Source organism: Chenopodium album, chromosome 24 (assembly GCF_948465745.1).
Source record: "Chenopodium album chromosome 24, dcCheAlbu1.1, whole genome shotgun sequence".
In the NCBI taxonomy this organism is placed as follows: domain Eukaryota; kingdom Viridiplantae; phylum Streptophyta; class Magnoliopsida; order Caryophyllales; family Amaranthaceae; genus Chenopodium; species Chenopodium album.
In genome coordinates, this window is record NC_137857.1 from 12,335,893 (window position 1) to 12,358,431 (window position 22,539).

Here is a 22,539-nt window from a genome sequence, read left to right on the forward strand (position 1 = left end):
TTACACATTTCTACACACTTCAAGTTAATTAATTAAAAAACTTCATTATTTATATATTTATTTATTATGGGTTGACTATTGACTTACTTTTATATAGAGATATCCATATTTCAATTACTCTTCCGTATTATTTATAAACCGAGCATGCTCGGGCATTATCTAGTTCCATAACATAACATAAAATCTCAAACATTAATGTGGTTCACAAAAATAAGGAATCCAAAATCCTTGAGGCAAAAATATCACAAGGCAAGGATATTCGACCACAAAGGATAAGCTTCCTACAACATGAAAAGTATATTTTTAAAGGCTGAAGATTAACACAAATATGTAGTTAACAACCATTAAAAAATTGTTCAAACAATTACATGAAAAAAAACAGAAGAGATTCCATCTTAATTAAGAAGTTATAAATTTGCCTAAATATTACAACAATAACACATCAAAAGATAATCAAATCTGAAAAACAAGGTAGGCAAAGGTAACATAAGCAAAGAAGAAGCAATTGTTGACAAGCCATGGTGCATTGCTTTTACGAGTCGTAGGAGCACGATTATATAGGTTTCCTCCGCCACCAGCGCCTCTGCCGCCTCGGCCACCCTGTCTCCGGTAGGCATGGATGGCATGATTTTCCCAATCAAGGTTATTATTTGTAACTTTGTTACATTTGATACCATTTCCATTTGAAGATATTTGTTGTCCATGGCATGACGTCTTATTTACTATTGTCTCATCTGTAACATATAAATTATAAGCTTACAACAATACATTCTTAACAATATAAATTCATAAAAGTAATCTTTTTAATGGTATAACTTCATAGAATTATAAATTATTTTATTAAAGTTAGACAACTTTCACCAATTTATATATTATACTATTATATACTTCGCTAAGTAGATGTGTTAACACTATTCAAAAAAAAAAAAAAAAAAAAAGAGTAGATGTGTTGACAAATCAAAGCACGTAAAAAAAACGTAGTAATAAGAGTTTTGATTTTTAACAATAATTATCAGATAATTCTCTTAAAAAAAAATGAATCGATCAAAAAGATGAACTATATAACTAAATATATATAACCAAAATAATGATCAAGAATCACTGAATTTGATAATACAGTAGTAGTTGATTATTGATCTAATGAAATTTTTACAGTACTCTATTACTAAAGTTAATGATCGAGCATAATTATTACTGTAACAATATGCTGCCACAGCAATTCGGAAATTTAGATCTTACACACGAGAGCAAATATATAGCAAAGATTTACGAGAAAATAGTGAGATGAAAATAATAAAAGAAAGAAGATTTATTACAAGTACCTTTAAAAGATGCATCGTGAGTAATTGGGGAGCTAGATTTGGCTACTGATACCAAATTTGAGAAGGCTAGAAAGGAAATGATGAAGAACACAAAAACAAATTTCATGTTTATTTATTTATTTCTTGATTGGGTGAGTTTAATTTTTACTTTGATGAATGTTATTTAAAGTTAGTTTGAGAACTAAGTACGAAACTACTTCATTGAATGATTGGTTTTGCTTTTGGAAAAGCGAAAGGTGCTTTCACGTGTCTGCAGTACGGTTCTTCAATCATTAGTACAAATTTTAATTATCTAATTACAATTATGATGAAAATTGTAGATTAACTATTGAAAATAATATTGGTGGTTGAACTACTAAAAATCTGGATGATTTAAGAATGTATGGTAGTTGAAATACTTACTCTCTCCGTCTCTAAATTAAAAGTCTTTTTCTCTTTATTACGTGAGTAATAAATTTTTGAGAGAGCCTTTGTATATTTATACTTTTATGTTGACTAGGGTAGCTAACGCGCGCGATGCGCGCACATAGCTAGTCATATCTAGAGACTCTTTCGACTTGGTCTTAAAATCATAAATTTAGTTGTTGACAGATTTAATGACAAAAAAAATATGTAAACAACTATGTTTATGAGTATATAAATGTCCAAGACAACTAACATTAAAGCATGAGAGCAAATAAGTACATAATTAAATATTTTAGAGGGTATAATTGTCCAAACACTATTCATTAAAAAAACTTGTATACATTAATGAGGGTATATATGTAAATACACATTTTAAAGGGTACACTTGGCATTACACTATTCATAAGAGTAATTTTCTACTTTTTATAAGGTAGGGAAATAAAACTTAAGCATGAAACTACTATTCACTTTAGAAAGCAATTTTGGTGAGGCATAGACTAGGTAATACAGAGTATATATTTAACAACAACTAGTCTTTTGGCCCGTACAATGTACGGGTTGTTCACAGAATGAAAACTGCATTGAGAGATGAGTGACGAATATCAATATGTCATTATAGATTTATAGTGTAATTGAAAATATGATTAAAGAAATTAAATTGTTGGAATTTTAATTGAAAATGAGGCTTAAATAAAGGAGGTTGGGGGGGCTAAAATTAGAGAGAAAGTCATCAAACATAATCTTTCATCTAGTGGAGATACATTGTCTTTGTTCCGTACAGTCATGAAAGATGCTGATTAGTAATTTCTTTTACGGTTTTCTCCAAATACCTAGCCCTATTTTTTTATTTGATGAAATAAAAATACTCAGGGTGACATTATAAATGACCTACATACTCTTATATAAATAATCCCTTCTTCCCAATTCAATCTACCTCATACACCACCATCTCTAGCAGCCGCCACCCACAACACCCTCACAACTACTAGGGACATATGTGGGAGATGTCCCTACCACGTTAGGGACATCTGTTGGAGATGTCTCTCCCACGGATTGAACATATGTAGGAGACGTCCTTACGGTGGTTAGGACATCTCCCACAAACGTCTATAATATTTACCGGTAATAAACTAGTATTATTTTCAATATTTGTTTAATTAACCTCCGGCGGTGTGATGGTGGTGGTGGTGACGGTGGCGGGGTATTAGTGGTGGTGGCAGTGTAAGTGTTGCGGTGTGGTGGTCTGAATTTGTAGTTTGAAGGTGAGGATGTAACAACTTTTGAAAGTAAGGGTAACATGGTCATTTATAATGTCAGCTTGAGTATTTTTTGTCGTCAAATAGCAATTCAGTATTTTAAGTCCACCATATACCCCAAAGTTTCTCAAAAATGCATCAGATGCTCTTAATGACTAACAACAAACATTAACTTTGTTTTATTATGACACGTGTTATAGTACAATTGTTTTTAAAAAATAACAATTTTATTAAAATTAATATGTGAATTACTTATTAAAAATAAATTTAATTTCTGCAAAATAAATAAATTAAAAAAAAAAAAATCTATGTACCCCCCGTATATTGAGAAGGTGAATGTAAAGTTGGAGCATAATGAGCTAATTCAAAGTAGCACTAATATAAAAAGGTTATCTATAGGTGGTAATTATTTTTATCAATTTCTTTTAAGTAAAATAATTAATTTTATTTGATTTGATTAATCTCTATTAACGTATTATGAATTTTTGTGAAATTAGGGGTACATGATCAATTTGAAAATGTTAAGGCATATTTGGTGAATATAATCAATAAATGGTAACTTGGTCTTATTATGTATTGTCCTTTATATGTAAAAGCTTGATTCTGGTTTTTTGTTTTCTTCCACCCTTCTGTTAATGGGTTGAAATCCTGTTTACAGTTCTGAATCTAAGATTGATCCAGTGTATACCTCATTGATGTTCTTTGCAAATCTCACTCCTGAAGAAGTTAAAGGCTGTCTGGTCAGTGCAAGAGCCCTTGCCCTTTCATCAACTTTCTATGGCAAGCATACAGTGTATGTGGTAATGTTACATGATTTTTTATGTTTTCAGGCCTGGATTCCGTACACCGAGGGTGACCCTGTTCGCCGGTGGTATTACGACAGTTGCATTGTTGTGGTTGTTGCCTTTTGATTTGATGTTGGTGTAATCACATGTTTCCTATAGTAATAGGAGCATTGCAAACTGCATATATGGATGTAATAGGATTATTACAACTAGGATATGGGTATTTTGGCAGTTGAATCAATGTGCTATGGCCTTGTGGTTGTGTGGTGTCGATAAATGTGTTTAAACCTGTTCATCCTTTTGTAAGCAAGAGGATTTACATAAACCAGTATCTCGGTATCGTAAATATTTCTTCAATGGTTTCTACTTCCAACCATCAACAGGTCCATCACATATCCTTTTTCTCTATGCCAGATTGCCTTGCCAACGCAAAAGAATGAAGTAAATACAAATTTTGTAAAGGAAGTGTCAAGAAGGTTAGTGAGAACGTGTCGCATACACTAAAGTGACAATTAAGTCTCGACACAAGACTTGTATATAGCTATATCATCAGTACTCCCCTCATGAGAAATCTACCTCATGTTATGCGGGTAGACAACTAGACATGAGGGCAGACGTTAGATAAAGATGCCAGAAACCCAAAATTTTCCATCAACAAAAGATTATGCTGGATTATTCAATTTGGTATATGATGATTCTCTGTTGCCATGTACTTCATTTAGCTCCAAGGAGACGCCTACACAGCTCCACTACCTAATATCCCTTGTTTCCTCGAATCCGGGCTCGCATATCAACCTGAATAAGAAAAAAGATTTGCTTTGTAATAATTATTCCTTTTACTCGAAATTTAACTTTCAACGAAAAAAGAATCAAAGATTAATCATTGCACCATATAGTTGTTAGAATAATCTAACATGACAATTGACAAAACAAAACTATTGCAAATGGACTATTTGCTCTCTGGTAGACTTGAAATCCACCAAATATATTAAGTGAGGCACCAGGTTAGCAGTAATAACTCTGGCTTTAATTAATTTTATTATTAGCATAATACGAAGTACAGCAACAACGTTCACAGCTTCACATGAGAGCAACATAATTAAGAAAGGAGTTCACATGTAAACTTGAGACAGCCATGTAGCCTTCAATTGTCATACGAGCAGGAGCTTCAAGCTCCAAACAAAAGCAACAAACAAGTTGTTCATCACTAAACTTTCCCTTTCATCGTAAGAAACAGTAAAGTCACTTAAAAAGTCAGAATGATCAAGACGATTACTAAACACGGATAGAAAAGTTTAAGCAGATACAAAAGCATTGAAAGATAATATCTAATATGAGCATCTAAAAGCACTCACGACTCACAGTTAAGATTTTTTTAAACTTTCAATATGTAAATATAGAACCTAAAAAGTTTCCTGTCCCAAATTACATACATACTACTCCCTCCGTCCCATAATATAGTTCCTATTTTCCTATTTCGAAGATCCAAAATATTGTTCCCGTTTCTATTTTTGCATAGTATATAAAGATCATTATACCCTCACTTTTTTAACTTTATTCATTGTACTTCCTAAATTACCCTTGAATTTTGCACATGCCTTGTACTTTTTTCCACTTTCTCTCTCTAACTTTTGTTTATAATTGTACTTTTCACTTTTATTATTGTATTTCATCCACTTTCTCCTCCTATTTCTTAAATACCGTGAAAAAACACAAACAAGAACTATGTTATGGGACGAAGGGAGTACAAATTAAACTGCTTTTCAATCATATTCATACATCATATAAAAGTTCCTTGTAAATTTAAGAGATAATCAAACATTTGTTTTTGCATGGTATAATTCAGGAGCAACAAGTCATAGATGATCAGAAAATTGCCCAACATGTCTTATAATTTCACGTAAAGGGGCATAATAGATGTGCTAATATAGGTTGTTCCTAAGCCTTACCCCTGTTCAATATATTTAAGACAACTTAGATAAGTACTTTTGCATATTTGGGCCAAGTTATTAGCCATTTTGGTGAATGTCAATCAAAATTCAATTGGTCGGAGTTGGAATTCTAATTTGACAAACTTTGAGGAGGTGGTGTTCTGAATTTTGGCTTTGTAAGTCTCCTTTGCTTCTTTCTTCTCTAGTTCGGCTCTTTACTTTGGGTCAATTTCAATGTTAGTTGCATTTAGTGCCTTATTCATTGGTAGTTTCCTTACGTTAAGTATGTTTCAGGTAGTGTTTGAAGCTGATTTGTATGTTTTTAGTTTAAAATTCTGCTTTGTGGTTGGTTGTCTCCTTTTTGGAATTGTTGGTTCTACAATTCCCTAGTGGAGTGTTGGATAGCCATGGTAGGCTTGTCCAATCTGGAAGAGTAAAGCAGGAAATAAATTTGGGTTCAGACTCTAGAAATAGAGTGGTGGGAGGAAGAGATGCCCTGCTCTTCTCCAATGTTTCGTGTCTAGAAAATGGAGACGTTGTCCTATTTGTAGTAGGTAAAGACTTCCTTGTAAGTGGGTTTGCTTTGAAGGATGGGTTTTGTGGAGGTCTTTTGTTTATAGGTCTTCGTCTATTAATTACGTAATTGAGCGGAAGAAAGGTTTGGTGTGTACATTCTTTGGGTGTTGACTCCAATTTCAAATTTAGAGGTCCTTAGGATTATTTAGATTTGTGATGGGTTGTGTTCTCATCGCATGCAAAAGCACCGCTCCTAAATTTTCTGGGGTTCATTGCATGCTGTCGATCATGAATTTCTTTCCTATCAATGGAAGAATTCGATAACCTATATACCGTGAATTACTTTCCTTATGTTTCTTGCTTTGTCTCTATCTTTCAAGCTCCAAAGGTTATCACAAGATTTTTCTCAAGGTCAATTACCCAAGCACCTTAGTTAAATAAAGAAAACTGGGAAGAATATGTTGTGTTACTCAAACTCTTCATTTCACCTCGAGTACCTATGTCGGACCCTTGACACTTGGACACGAATATGACACTGGACACTTTAGTTCAAAGTCAAGAAATTTTTTCACGAAATAGCAGAGGTGGGCACTTGGACACATACCCATGTCGGATACCCAAGTCTAAGTAACATAGAGAACATATATTTTAGGCTTCAGCTTGCTAGAATCAAGGCAGTGTTACTGTTACCTACAAAGTGGCTCCAACAGTCTAAGCCAACAAAAAGAGCAGTTTCATTTACTTCAGTTTTTAATATTGTGTTTATAAGAGCAAGTGATGATCATCTTGATCTTGTTAGCTTTGTTCTTGTTTAGGTCTTTACAGGCCTAGTAGTTCTTATTGTATTAAAACTATTTCAATTTATGCAAATTAAGTTAATGTTACAAAAATATTACAAAAAAGGTTATAGAAAGATAGATATAGAAAGATTTTCATAGAGTTGCTTCTTATGGCATTGTGAAGTTTTATGAACTCATATTTCACTAGCTTGCATCTCTTCCTACATTACAAGATCCATAATGTCCTGGAGCCTTGTTCCATTATTTCAAGCAGCTCCCTCTCCATAAAAGAAATGGGAGTTAATTTAATGACACTGTAATTGAATTGACTTTCTACACCAGAAGTACTATCTACTAAAGTGTGATGCATATGGTAGGAAAGCAGCACTAATATCTACATACTTTAAATATATATAAGGCACCTTTCATGAAGTAAAGTTACTTTGTATGTTCTGCAATTTCTCTTATCAGGTCCCAAGATAAATTTGCCATACATGTTCTAAATTTTTATTCAAATTTCTTCTGTTAGAGAAATATTAAGGCTCAGCAGTGTGCACAGAAATACACATCACATATATTCAATAATTTTTTTTTTTTTTTTTTTTTTTTAAACTAGATGAAATTGTGAAGATTGGCACAAAAGGAAGGCATACCTGGCCCCTCTTACAATTGAAGTATGTTTCTCTTAGACCAACACAATCGCTAGGTATACAAGGGGTTGTCTCCCCTGCACATTCCCTAAATGACCTCTTCTGCACCTACAAGTGAAACATCAAGTCCATGAATGTGCCTGCCAAAGATAGCATCCAAAGAATCACAAATACCTAAGTTTTCCAATCAAACAAGTAGGCTACATGCAATGACCAAGATATCTTGGAACAAATTTTTAAGCACTCGTGCTAGTTCTTTAACTGAACAGGTCTGTACTCTGTAAGAGATTCATCACAATCATCAACAAGTGGTTGCAAACATGGTACAAAAATAGGAAATTAGGAATTGCTAATATAAAGGAAAAAATTTCAGTAGTTATCTATCCTCCTTAAAGGATATTACTATAGGTTTAAAAGAATGGAAAAGGAAAATTTCAGTCTCATTTTATCTGCAAATTTATAAAATTAAATAAAACAAACCCTTAGTCCCAAAAATTTTGGGTGTGGTTCACAGAAGTACTTGAAAGTTGGAAAAGCAGCTATAAAGGTGACTGAAAGTTGCTTACCAGCTCAGAAGGTATCTAAAAGACAAAAAGGTTGTAGATGAAATAGTTAAGTTTGCCTAATAGAACCATCTTAAACGTAAAAAGGTAGTTTAAGATGACAAGTTGTCAAAAATTAGAACGGTACTGAGTTGAAATTAGCTGAGATAGGGGTTACTTATGAATGTAGCTGAATTAAAATGATAAGAATTAATCCATGTTAAAAATTAGAGTTTTTTGAATCTTTTGATTAATGAATGGGAGCTTACAAATCGTCTGTAAATATAACGAAAGGCAAAAACTAATTGGTGGATATGCATTTATTAACCTAAGAAGATAATATAATCCAAGAAACTAGAATACAGAGAAGTATATACTCAGATTGTGCAAAGGTACCAAAATGATGGAGGATATTAATTTAAGTTTGCATAGATATATCCAAAAGAGTTTGATCTTTAATTTATTAGTATTGCTTTGAGGGAAGAAAAATCAATAGAAGTAAACAATTTAAGCTTTAGCAGTCATTCAGTGACACAATAGGTCATGGTGGTCTTTCCCCTTTACAGAAGAATGCAATGTGAAGATACACCAGAATTTTACTATGAGCATGCAGCGTCAGTTAAATATTATCAACCATCAGTTGCACACTTGCACCACATAATCAGTCATTACTTGCATATTTAAATTGCGCCATCAATTCAATATTTGGCTGCTAATAACATAATATAAAATTTGACTAATGACTCCATCCATCTCACATATAATAACTTCGCATCTCTCTCTTATTGCTTGTCACACAAAAAGCTTCCCAATCTTCTCTTAGCTTTGGATCTACATGATATAATAATGTTCTCCCGTCATACTAAATTATTTTACTCATCATCTCTCTACTCCCTTAATATAATATGGCCCTCACTTTCCCTCACCTCAATAGAAAACAATATAGAATACCCACTATTTAATTTTTTAATCCATGTATACTCCTCAAATAATTAGAAAAATTAAATATTGTGCAACATGGATATGGATGAGGAAATATAACATGAACTATGGATATAATTCATTCATGGATACCTTTAGCATTATCTAGTTGTGCATAGACAGATAAACTTACGAATAACTTGGGAGCAAAATTGGTCAAAAATTGCTCATAAACAAACAAGCATACATGGACGGAATTCTGAAGCTCAATTACTTTGATCAGCACAGTGTTCGCTCAGAATAATAAATCAAGAATGTAGTTTATATAAAACATACAGAGTGGTTTTTACTTTGATCAGCATAGTGTTCAGTCTGAGTATATTCATAGTGAATCAAGACTGTTATTTATGTAAAACATACCATAATGGTTTAACATACCATAATGGTTTTCCTTCAAAGACTACAGTCTGCTTATTAAATTAGTTAAAATTCAATATTAAATATTTGATATGCTTAAACTTCAAGTAAAGTCACTGCAAAGACACCTTTTGCCTTAAAAAATATGTAGAATTCCTTATGCTGGCAAGCAAGCTCAAAATATTTTTCTGGACAAGAGTATAGATTAAACAGAAAATCCTACCCTTGCCAAAAACTTTTTGCTATACTCGACATTCAGCTAAAAAATAAATTAAAACATGAACATCCCAAAGCTAGTCTCAGGTTGTTAAACCGTAATCATGGGTAGTTGAACGCATAAAGTGAGTACATAGTGAAAGATAAAAGGGAGGAAAGGTGTGAAACAAGCCGAAAAAGGTTATTTTTTGAGATTTTTCCCAAGTTATTGAACTTTTGGTTTTCTAGCCTTGGTTATGTCACTTACAGGCATATATTCTAAAAGTTGAGCTGAGATATCATCTCTTGTCTAAACCCCATGCCCACCCCATGTATAGCTTCAACCACCCCTCTTATTCAATTTCTATGCCAAGTATACCTGAGTGCTTGACATAGTTAATTTTATTTTATTCTTTCAAGAATTAGGTAAACAGAGAATTGCTCCCGCAACTCACCATCCTTTCAACTCACCCTCCCTAATGTGCTAGGGATGGTTGGAACACTTGGAAGATAGGGTGAAAGACATACAATCCAAGCTAAGAAAATCAAGAAGGTATAACATAATCTATCTCCCGGAGGTTGGGATGGAAAGAGTGCTACCAGAAATCTGACTAAACACTAAACTTTAGTGGAAAGCAAAGCTTGAACATTGCACTAAATCATATAAGTGGCCCAATATTATGATCAACATATCAAGAAAGTTTCTAGGTACAGAAACATGGAATTCAACAAAATCCATTACTAAAGGGAAGACTATTCAATGGATACAATACATATGTAGCCATTGTAATTGTTTTTAATCTCAGCCATTAAAATGTTAAGAATAAATCTTTTTCATTTATCTGTTTGACTTTGGAAGAAAAAAAACCTGTTAGTATTTTAAAAAATAACTGTTAGTTTTAAAAAAAACCTGTTCATTTATCTGTTCATTTATCTGTTTGACTTATTTTTAAAAAAACTGTTGTATTTTAAAAATAACTGTTAGTTTTTTTTATGAAAAATAAAATCTGTTTTTTGTCGCCAAATACAAGCAGTTTCGCTTTATATACAAAGCAAATCTCTCAATCTCCATAATTGTACAGCAGCAAATTACCATTGTTGAATTTGTATTATCATCAAGAATCAAGTTATTAGATATTTTATCCTAAACTCTGTATCTTCTTTCCCACTAAAATATCACCCAACACTAATGTTATACGAAATACATTCTACGGAAGTCGAATTTCGGAATCAAACGAGAATCAATGGAAGAAAGGGTTTGAAATAAACTTTAAGGCTAATTGATCGAATCTTAAGTGTTTATCGCTACTAATTTTATTTCAAATAAAACTAACTTTTATTTATTTCTATACAAATGTATCAATTATTTAGTCAATCCTATTGTTGCCCTTGATGTTTTGATGATAACACAAGTCAAATAAACGGACTAATGCCTTGATAAGTTGTGTTGTTTGTTTGTTATAAGTTGCAGGATTAATTCGAGGCAAAGGAACAGGAGCTTAAATGAATAGAAGACTTGTTGCAGTGTTCCTGTGAAGGAACAAAAGGTTCAGAGTAGAAGCTGGAGAAAGAAGACTTAAAGTAGAGACTTCTTAGAGAATTATAAAGTCTAAAATATTTCATGTTCCAGGGATGTAAGTGAGAATAATTAGGAGTTGATACTTAGTAGAATGCGATTTGAATTTTGATAAAAGAAAGAGTTTTATGGATTGCTAAAAAATAGGAAAGTTGGTTTTAAAAATATCTTTCTGATTTTATCTTCAAAATATTATCTTTTTCTTTCAGAAAGTTGCGTGCAAACTGACTCCTAAACTTGCGCTACTAGCTTTGAAATAGTTCTCACCACTAAACAAGGAAACTGCTTCATGGTGGCCAAACGTGTCCTGAGGTTTAGGACATGTTTGAAGTGCTGTGAGTCGTGGAGATTGGTGGCATTGAGGTGCAGCAGTAGTGGCGTAAGTGGAGGAGGTTATGGCGTTTTCTTTAAGCTATGTTTTCCCTTTAAATATTGAAGTTAATTTCTGGAAAATTTTCACCTTGCTCAATCATATTTTTCTATCTTCTTTGTTTTCTGAAAGAGTCAAGAGTTGCATTCTACTTAAGTTGTTAACTTTCTTAATTACTTTCATTAAAGTATTTTCTTTTGTGAATTGTAATTGGGAATTGGGAGTTTAAGTGAACTCTAAGAGAAGTCAGAAGAGAAAGAGAGAGAAGAGAAAACTTCTTCAAGTTGAAGCTAGACTCTTTAGCTTGTAATAGGTTGTTTGCCCTATTATAGTGAAGAATCTTTCCTAAAATCCCAAATGGTCGTGGTTTTTCTTCTTGTTAGGGCCAAGAAGTTTTCCACGTAAAATCTCTCTGTGTGACTTTAAAGTTACTTTAGCTTAGTTTTATCAATTCCGCAAAAAGTTAGCTAAATTCTCCCTTACTACAATTCACCCCCCCCCCCTTTTGTAGTATTATTCTAAAGTAACATTTATGAATGGTCAAGATTTAATATTAAATTTTAAAGGTCTAAATTGAAAGATTACAATGGCTACAATTTTATTGTGGCCATTGCAAAATTGTCCTTGCTAAATATATTAGATAAAAACCATTTTTATAGCATATACTCCCTCAGCCCTCCATTCCCAAAATTTTGACACACTTACTTAGGGAAGTTTGGAACATGTAAGTGGGTGTAAGAAAAAGATGTACCAAGAGAAGTGGAGTAAAAGGTGGATGGTGCAAAGAAAGAAAGAATGAGTGGAAAGGTGTAAGAGTGTGGGATACAAGGAATGAGGTAGTATATGGGGTTTGGCAAAAATAGAATAAAGTAAAAAAAGTAGTTGAACATTCTAAAGCACTAAAAATAAAAAGTGGAGCAAACTTTTAGGGCGCATTATATAATCACATTTTAACTTTAGTTAAAGCTCTCATACAACCACATTAGTCATAAGAATATATTGTTAAACACATAGGCTCATTGAAACTATTAAGATTCAAACTAGACTTATATATCAACCATTACAAACAATTAAAACCATTAAATTCATCACAAAATAAGAAGGTATACTTCATTGGATTACAATGATATACTGTTATTCCAATTTGTCATTTCATACTATGATAAATAAGAAGCGAAATGCAGTCTTTCACAACCCAAAATAATTTTTGTTATTTATGGAAGGATCTGCCTCAACTAGATATGTATATAGATTGATGTTGCCATGAAATAAAAAAATGTGTTGAGAAATGGATTTGGCCATCTTACAAAAATTAGTATAATAGTATATGTGTCTAGCGGTATAGCCCAAAATGAAGTGGTGTGTACATTTTTCATAAGTTCTAATAAGTTTTTGAAGTTGAAGTAGTGTTTGAAAAGGTGTTGCTTAGGCAAAACGTATTAGGAGCCATGCGCCTTATGTTGTCCAGGCAAAGAGATTTTGGTGAAGCGCAATTGTGTTGCACTGAGGCATTGGTGCACTATGAGATAAGTGAAAGTCGGATGAATAGAACGCACCCTTAGTAGCATAGATAGAAATATATGCAAATATATCAGCCATATAGGCATACACCCACCAAGTATCCATATCATATCATCAAAGTAACAAGTTCCGACCAAATCAATCAGACTATTGCCATTGTAAATGTAAGCAGAAACATACTATGTCATCAAAGTAACAAGTTCCCACCAAAACAATCAGATTATTGCCCTCATAATTGTAAGCAGAAACAAGTCTGTGCCATATTTTTCCTACATGGGACATGGGTTTATAGCAATTGAACCAAGAATATCAGAGTTCTAACAAGCATAAACGGGAATAATAACAAGGCCAACCATGTAGAGCAGCAGTTTGCGTCAATGCTTCATTTGTAGGGCCGAGGGAGCGAAAAGAACTACAAGTCCACAACCATACCCATTTACAGAACAAGGTCATAATTTACATAGCAACATTAGCAGAAAATCCCTACCAAAAGTACAAATTAGATGAACATAATGCCAAAAAATCAAAAGGGTATTCCAAAATTCCATCTCTACCACACACACCAATGTAAAATAATCAAAAGGGTATTCCAAATTCATTGAATATCAACATCTCCACCTATTAATTAGTCAAATATTTCATCAAAATATAAACCCAGTATCATCAAATCTGTCAAAATACAACTGTAATCCAATACATACAGCATTCAAACAACAAATTGGGATGTGATAAAGATGGAAATTTGAACAAAAAAAACGATTGATACAAAAAAATAAATAAATAAAAATAAAATATAAAAAATAAAAAAAAATTAAAGATGATAAGAAATACCTTAACACAATCAGACTCGCTAAGACACTTGACAAGCTCCTCTGCCAAGCCTTTGCAAGACTTTGCCATAACCAGCCACTCTATCTCTTGCTTGTAGCTCCGAGGATTTCGCAGGTGAATTTAGCAGCAATTCTTCTTCTATGCTTTCGTCTGCCTTATTAGAAAAGTTTTTCTTGAACGATTTTTCAAAATCATATATGATATGACGTAGTAGCACGTAGATCTATTAGAAATGGACCCAAACCCGAAACTGATTCGAAATGGAGAACTATTTGAAGAATTGGGCTTTTGAATCCGATCCGAACTTTTTCTTTTTTCTTATTTTTTTTTTTTACAAGCAACAAACAATATTATCTTTTTTGAGTTTGCCCCATCCGGTTCACCGGAGCTTAGCTCCGATCCGACCCGAGTTGCACACCTAGCTTATGGTGGGTGAGTCTCCCAACAAGAGTTTTCTGCATTCGGTGAGGCTCGAACTCGAGACCTCCCTTAAGCGACATCAAGCTGCTTACCACTTGAGCCAACTCTTGTTGGTGCAACAACAATATTATCATTAATAAACAAGTGAATTGTTTTTTAAAAAAAAAAAAAAAAAAAACAAGTGAATTGCTATTCCTCGCTCCCATTTTACATAGTAACGCTCCCATTTTGACTTGAATGGACAAATATGTCCTTTATCCAAGTTGTAATATAAAAAGAGGACTTTGTTCCCTTCATGCACATTTTACCTACTATCGGTCCCCTCAAAGTAGTACACCGTGAATCCCGAGCCCACCACATCGGTCCTCACGACTTCAAACCAAAGCGGTCCCCACGACCACCTTAAATATTTTTTTTTAAAAAAATTTTAATCATCAAGTTTTTTCCGACGGATCTAGGATGATGGACGGTTGGGACGACTGGGACGTTCGTACGCCAGAGAATGCGGAAATTCCAGATCTGCAAAATCTGGGCGGAAGTCGGTTTTGCAGATTTTGTTTTTTTTTCATAAAGTTACCTGCTCGCCGCCGCCGACTCCGCCATAGCCTCCACCGCCGTTGCCTCCACCGCCGGCCAAACCCCTCCCTCTGTGTGTGATCCTTAGTCGCCGCGAACCAGCCATCCTTTTTTGTGTACGATCTTGTAGATTGTTTGTTGATGATTGTTGATTTTTTTTTTTAAAACAATTCAAATTTCAGATTTTGAATTTCAAGTTTTTAAGAGAGTTTAAAGTAAGAGAGATGATGAATGTGGTTAGAGAGTGAGCATGTGAGTCGTTGAGTGAAAAAACCGTGTTTATATATTAAGGGTAAAATTGGAATTTCATACAAAAAATGGGAGCGTTACCGGAGCCACGAATAACAATCATACGTCATCTACAATAATTATAAAGATTGATAAACCACGCATTAGAGAAAATAATACGAAGTATAATTTTACAATCAAAATCATAACTATATGGCATATTGGGTATAGTTCACACTCCACCGCTTTAAACTTGACCTTATTGAACATATTGAAACTTATTGGATTTGATTACACCTTATAATTATTATTGTTATTATTACTATTATTACTACGAAGTACGGATTATTATAAATCAAAAAATTTACAGAAAATCAGTGGGAACCCAAGAAACAATTTGAGCCCTCACTCCTTTAGTTATTGCAAAATTAATCTTAACCAAGATGTGGGTTGCTGCTCAAGCCCCAATATCTTGGGTCTTGAAAAAGTTCTAAACTTATTAAGCAAAGTAACGGCATCCGTTTCTAATTCTCCTAATGAAGAAAACGAGAAAGGAAGACATACATACTCACTTGTCTCAGACTTAGCTTGATACTTAGCACGCTTACGACGAGCCGTATCTATTACCACCCACCCGAGTACAAAATCAAACATTGCCAATTGTGTCATGGGCAATTATATATTAAATTCGCTGGGTGGATAGGTTTGTCCACTTCACCGCACCACCCAATATCAACCTCTACATCTTCAGAAATCCCAGTCCTATAACAAATATCAACGAGAGTGTCACGAACAATTTTATGCCGGTGTAATGCCAACAATACCAGCACAAGACACAATATTATCTCCATAAATGTCACCAACGAATACCTTGGAGCAAGCAAAGCATAGCCTCAATGCAGTAAACAAGGGGACATCCAACCAACCGGTAGCATAACACACACCGGTAAGTTTTGTCGTTCATAATCTGACCCAAACTTGATATTGGGACCGCCCTAAGCCAATCAGAAGTATGATCTCCATGTTGAGATTTCCACAAAGCAATTTCCCGAGGAGTTAATAAAAATACATTTTTAGTAACGTGTGTGAAATATATATCTGCCAATTTTTTCATGAATTTGGGTGCAGCAATCTCACATGAGTTTATTTAAAATGTCAGTCTCTATAATTGTATTAAACAGAACCACATGATCATCAAAGGTAGGACTAGATGCAACAATCCTAGCATGCTGAAGAAGTTGTATACTATCCCCCTCAATTTACCCCCCTCTTCATACTATTCATGTAATACCCAAATAATTTATGATTTTACAAATTATAAAATTAGAGTTGTATACTTTAAATTTTATTTTCTTATCTTATTTGATAGTATTTATATCCTTTAACCCTACATTATTATTTTATTAAAAAAAAAAAAAAAATAGAAAACTGCCGTTCCGTTTTTTGTGCGTGAAGTTTTTATATATATGAAACCCAAATCTTTAGTCTTATTCTGATTCCTTTTTATTTGGCCATATTCTTACAAACACTTGTTTTCCTAATATTGTTAATTTAGTTCACAAAGTTTGGTTGTGCGATCAACTAGTTTGATCTACAAGGTAATCACACATACCTTAGAAGTTGTTTGTTAAATTTACGATTAAGTTTTATAGTGTTGTTGATTATTTTATTTTCATGTTTTTGATCAGATTTTATTATATGTGTAGTATGATGTGAAACTCGTGTATCATCATTCTTTTGTGTTATCGTGTGATGATTGTGTTATTATTTATAAGGTTTCTAATGTTGTTGTTGCTATAGGGAGTATTGTTTTGAGATTTAGGGTTACTAATTTAATGCAAAGTATTATTTTTTTGGGTTGAGATATGATTATATTTGGGTTATTAGTATGTAACACCCTAGAAATTCCTTTCCTTTAAAATACACTTTACTCTTTTTAAAATACGATTTAGGAATATCTAAGACATTACCGCCACCGTGAAAACGGCTAAGGCAATTATCAAAGACACACAGCGGAAGACTTAACTCAAAACCATTCAAAAACGAGTCAACTTAAAAGTCAACCAAACGAAAGTAAAGATTAAAACCAAAGTCAAACGAAGTCAAATAAAATCAACCTACAACTTGGAACCATTGAAGGCCCTTATCAAAACCAATTAAATTATGAAAACTTTTGCGTTAGTCTCATGAGAATAACATAGTATAATATTTGAAAGAAATAAACCACATCTCAACTAATAGAAACTAGCATGATTCGCTCTTCACTCATGCCCCGTCATGAATATGCTTCAACGCCTGAAAAGATTATCTCCACTTGTCCCCACTACTCTCCATTAAAATGGATCATCGTAGGGCCAAGATAAAGACATAGCCAGACACAAACAACACACACAATCAGCAAAGCTGAGTACATAAGCGTATTTAAACACACTAACATGCAACTCCTAGCATCACACATACTTACCTCATTGCACCTGTTTACAAGCACACACAACAAACAACAAGACTCTTTAACTGGACACTAAATAATTTATTTAGCGTTGATTACGCATCGAACGGGTTTCCAACTAAACCAAACCTACCTCAATAAATTGAGGCCCACTGACACGGGAGCTAACCGTGCCAGCATCACCTATGCCACACCCATTGGTGGCGGAATTCCAGCGCATAATAATAATAATAATAATAATAATAATAATAATAATAATAATAATAATAATAATAATAATAATAATAATAATAAAAGGGAATATACAGCGTCCTGTACTCCATTAGAAGTTATGATCAAATATAAAGTCACATAACTCCCCCCATATGTTCATACTCAAGGTATATACGTTCCAAGAGTTTTGGTGCGTAATCTCTTTCACTTTACGTTATTTACATATTATTAGACTTGGTGATGACTCTCAAAGCATAACAATTCAATCATCAATAATAATTCAACCATTCAAACATACCAATTTAATTCTTGAATATTTAGTGACCACATAATATTTAATGTTGAACCCTTTTTAATTCTACCTCAGTGTCAAAGACACCTTAAATGCATAAAGCGCCAACAATCTTATCCCTCGGTGTTAAAAACACCTTAAGTGCACAAAGGCGCCAACATACAATTTATTCCTTGTGTACATAGACACTTATATAGCTCCTTCCTCATGCTTAAAGCATCAATAAAAATTATATGAACCATAATAAAATTCCTTTTCAATAATCCAAACATAATTAAATAATTAGTATGATTAAACATGCTCTCTATCATGCCTTAAATAAATATGTAGTCCATATAATCATGCCAAAATATAATTTTCCAATCCATAGATCATCACAAATAATTCATGCTTCACAATTCAATCACCGACACCAATAATTCACAATTCAACACATGAACCTTAGCATGATACTACTTGTAATTGATTGAAACCAAACCTAACATGATTCTACATCATCAAATATGCTAAGTACGCGAACGTACCTCAATTAAGCCCATAAAGTGGCCGAAAATACTTCAACAATTCCCGAATCAAGTCTCCTACATAAAGGGACAATAATACTAAATTAATTACTCTTGTATACACAATTTCCAGCAACTTAAACTCACTTTAAACTATTTAGAATAATCTGAAAATTATTTAAAAACCCCTAATTAAACTCCTTTTTAATAGGTTATCACACCCTTTTATTAAAATCACAATTATACTACTTTAAATAAAATTCCAGCATTTTAAACTAATCAAAAACCCCTTTAAAACTTCATCAAAATATAGTTTCATACTTAAATTATCCATAGAAAAATTAAATTATCTCTTACCCTTTAAACTCAAGGATAAAATTTAAAAAAAAAACTTCGTTAAAAATCAAAAACTGCCCGAAAATCATACTTAGAGGCAGAATTTGGCCACGAGAGGGTTGTTTAGAACCTGATCGGGATTAAAACGGTATTAATATTAACGAACGGGAATCTATAAATTAAAACACGAATTTATGTGTTCAAAATAATCTGGAATTAAGTTAAACTAATTAGTAGTTATAATCACCAAAATTTCCAAAATATCATTACTATAAAAGCCCTAAATCAATTGTTCATAAAAACCCTAAAAATCAAGTCTTTAATAATTTTAAAACCCTAACTTATAATTTTATGAAATCTGAAAATAAAACACTTTATTATTTAAAATTTACAATCTTTAATCATCAAAACATAATTATGATACTAATCAAACATACTTTGAATAATTAAAACCAAAACCCATAAATAAAATCATCAAAATAGCTAGAATGAAAAGAGGAGAGAAAAAGGAAGAAAATAAGACTAACCTTTTTGTGTGGGAAATTTTGGGGATCTAGTAGATATATATAGTGTAGGGTAATTAGTGTAGGTTTGGGCTTCATATAGTCATGGACTTTAAATGTTGAAATAGGTGGCCCAAAAGTAAAAATAGGGTGATTGGGTTCATAAGAAAGATGGGCTACATTTGGATTAAATACTTGTTGACCCAAATATAAATACTTGATTAATCTATAATCCAATAATTAAAATAGTTTGACCCAAAATATACTTCATAAATAAATAAATAAAATATAAAATACGTTAAAAATACGGGGTATTACAAGTATGTGTTTTAAGAGTTGAGATATTATGAACCGAATTGTTTGTTATTTATTTGGGAACATGTGCCATTGTTGAGATTGTTTATGAATAATTATTTGATCGATGTGTGAGATCAAAAGGTTGAGAGTGATTATTTTATTATTGGTTTGAGGCTCGGCGTTATATACTTTAGTCCTTGGCATGTTGGTAAAAGGATCATAATCATGAGTTAAGAATGAGGTACAATCTTTACTATATATTTTTCTATGGTCCCCTACAGTGGGAATTGGCCCGTATGTGGTCTGGTTTAAGGTATTTTCTAGTTATTAGGAGTATTCAAGTTTTTATACTTGTTGGTTTTATTCGAATTACCCATGTCCAAGGCTAGGTATTGAACAATGAGCATGGCACACTTATGGGTTATAAGAGTTAATTGAGTAAAGTTCGTATTATTATTCGAGGTTACTTTCAGAGTGTGAAGTTAATTTTATCCTTGTATATTTGTGAATGTAGTTTCGGGCTACATTGCTAAGTGAGCTAGTTATGTTGAATTGATTATTATATTGTTTAATTATATTTTGGTAAGTGGTGATTACTCATCTTTTTGCTGACGTGTGTGTGTTATTTTGTTGTGCTACTTGTGTTTGCGGCCATGTCTTTTTCTTATGGTGGCCCTGCGACGATCTATTTTGGAATTTGTCCTTAATGGTGAGCAGTCAAGATTTTCTAAACAGGTTAATGAAGTGATGTAGCTAAAGGAGCTCAAGTGTTTCGATTAGTACGTTATAACGAGTTTGTAAAGTTGTAAAAATAGCTCACTTAGATTTATTGGGTTGTAATTATTAGGATTTTTGTATGCCTTAACACTCGACAGGTTGTGAGTGTGGCGGTAATACCTCCGATTTAGGGGTATGCTTCCGCAATTTTATTTAAAGATCGTTAATTTTCCTTTAATTCTTGTTTATTATTAATTAGTAAATCGGGGGTGTTACAATCCACCACTGCCACGCCTCTTAATACTACCCACCACCTCCTCTTCCTCTTTTAACAACCAACTCTTTACCTCCAATTTCACGATATACATAGCCACGGTAATGACGAGTAAGGACAAAGGGAAGTCGGTCGCCGGCAGAGAAAATGTTTGTTTTTTTTTTCTTCTGTATTCGCGGCAAACGCCTAGATTTTTCACACGTCTTAGGCTCAAACACCTAGTTCATGCGAACAACCGTGTGGTTGTATGAAAAATCTAGGCGTTTGAGGTGAAACGCCTAGTTTTTTAGAATACCCTAGGCTGAAACGCCTAGTTTTTTCGAATACCCTAGGATGTTTCGAAAAATGCGTAGTTTTTTCGAATACCCTAGGATGTTTCGAAAAACTAGGCGTTTCAGCCTAGGGTATTTGAAATTTTTTTGGCGTTTCCTGGGTATCGAATTTCTTAAAAAAATTATCGCAACGTACCGATTTCGTATGGTTCGACGAGCCTTCGGCGAGCGTCTAAGGTTATGTTTCTGGTATTTCATCTTTGTCCATAAGATCTAACGAATTTGATTTTGCAAAATTTTAAAAATTTGTTTGATTTTGAAACTCACGGTAGTTGGGGTGGTTGTTCGATGAGAGTTGGTGGCCGTTGACCACTAGAGTAAATAGTAAAAAGTTTTGTGTACAGTAAGAGTGTGAAATTGAGGTAAAATTAATTATTTTTATAATTGTTATTATAAGGATAAATACGAAATTTTATTTTATTTTGTGGGCGTTAGTTAGATATTCGAGAGCGATATTTAACAACCCAAAAGAAATGGAGAAAAAAGTATATATTATAATCAACGGAAATTTCACCAAATGCCCCTGAGTTATTTTTTTATTCACCAAGTACCCATCAAAACTTTTAAATTCACCAAATACTCTTGAGTTTAATAAAAATGTCACTAAATGCCCTTAATCACTAATGGCGGTTACCACCGTTAGTCATTAATGATTAACATGCCACGTGACAACCTCTAATTGGTTGTTGTAATATTAGTTAATTAATTTTTTAGGGCCACTATAAGAAAAAGACATGGCCGCAAACACAAGTAGCACAACAAAACAACAAACACACACACGTCAGCAAAAAGCTGAGTAATCACCACATATCAGAATACAGAGTATAGCAAAATAATCAACATTACTAGCTCAATTAAACAATGTAGTTCAAACTACATTACACATTGTACTCTGAGAAAAGTAACCATTGATCAACTCAACCTCGAATAATAATACGAACCTTTACTCAATCATCAACTCATATAACCCATAAGTGTGCCATGCTCATTGTTCAATACCTAGCCTTGGACATGGGTAATTCGAATAAAACCAACAAGTATAAAAACTTGAATACTCCCAATAACTAGAAAATACCTTAAACCAGACCACATACGGGCCAATTTCCACTGTAGGGGACCATAGAAAAATAAATTATAAAGATTGTATCTCATTCTTAACCCATGATTATCATCCTTTTACCAACATGCCAAGGACTAAGGTACATAACGCCGAGCCTCAAACCAAGAACAAAGTAATCATTCTCAACCTTTTGATCTCATATATCGATCAAATAATCATTCACAAACTAATAGATTACATCTCAATAATGGCACATATTCCCAAATAACATAACAATTCGATTCAAAAATATCTCAACTCTTTGGGAAAATAATACTAATAA

At 33.1% G+C, this 22,539-nt stretch overlaps 1 long non-coding RNA gene across 1 annotated transcript; it reads right to left on the reverse strand.

The window, feature by feature from the left end:
• Positions 1 to 317: 317 nt before the first annotated feature.
• Positions 318 to 1,463, reverse strand: LOC145612390 (uncharacterized). Its single transcript, XR_014106596.1, has 2 exons — positions 1,323 to 1,463; positions 318 to 734 (listed from the first exon to the last, which is right to left on the reverse strand). It is a non-coding gene; the product is annotated as an uncharacterized LOC145612390 (long non-coding RNA).
• Between the last annotated feature and the right edge of the window lie 21,076 nt (positions 1,464 to 22,539).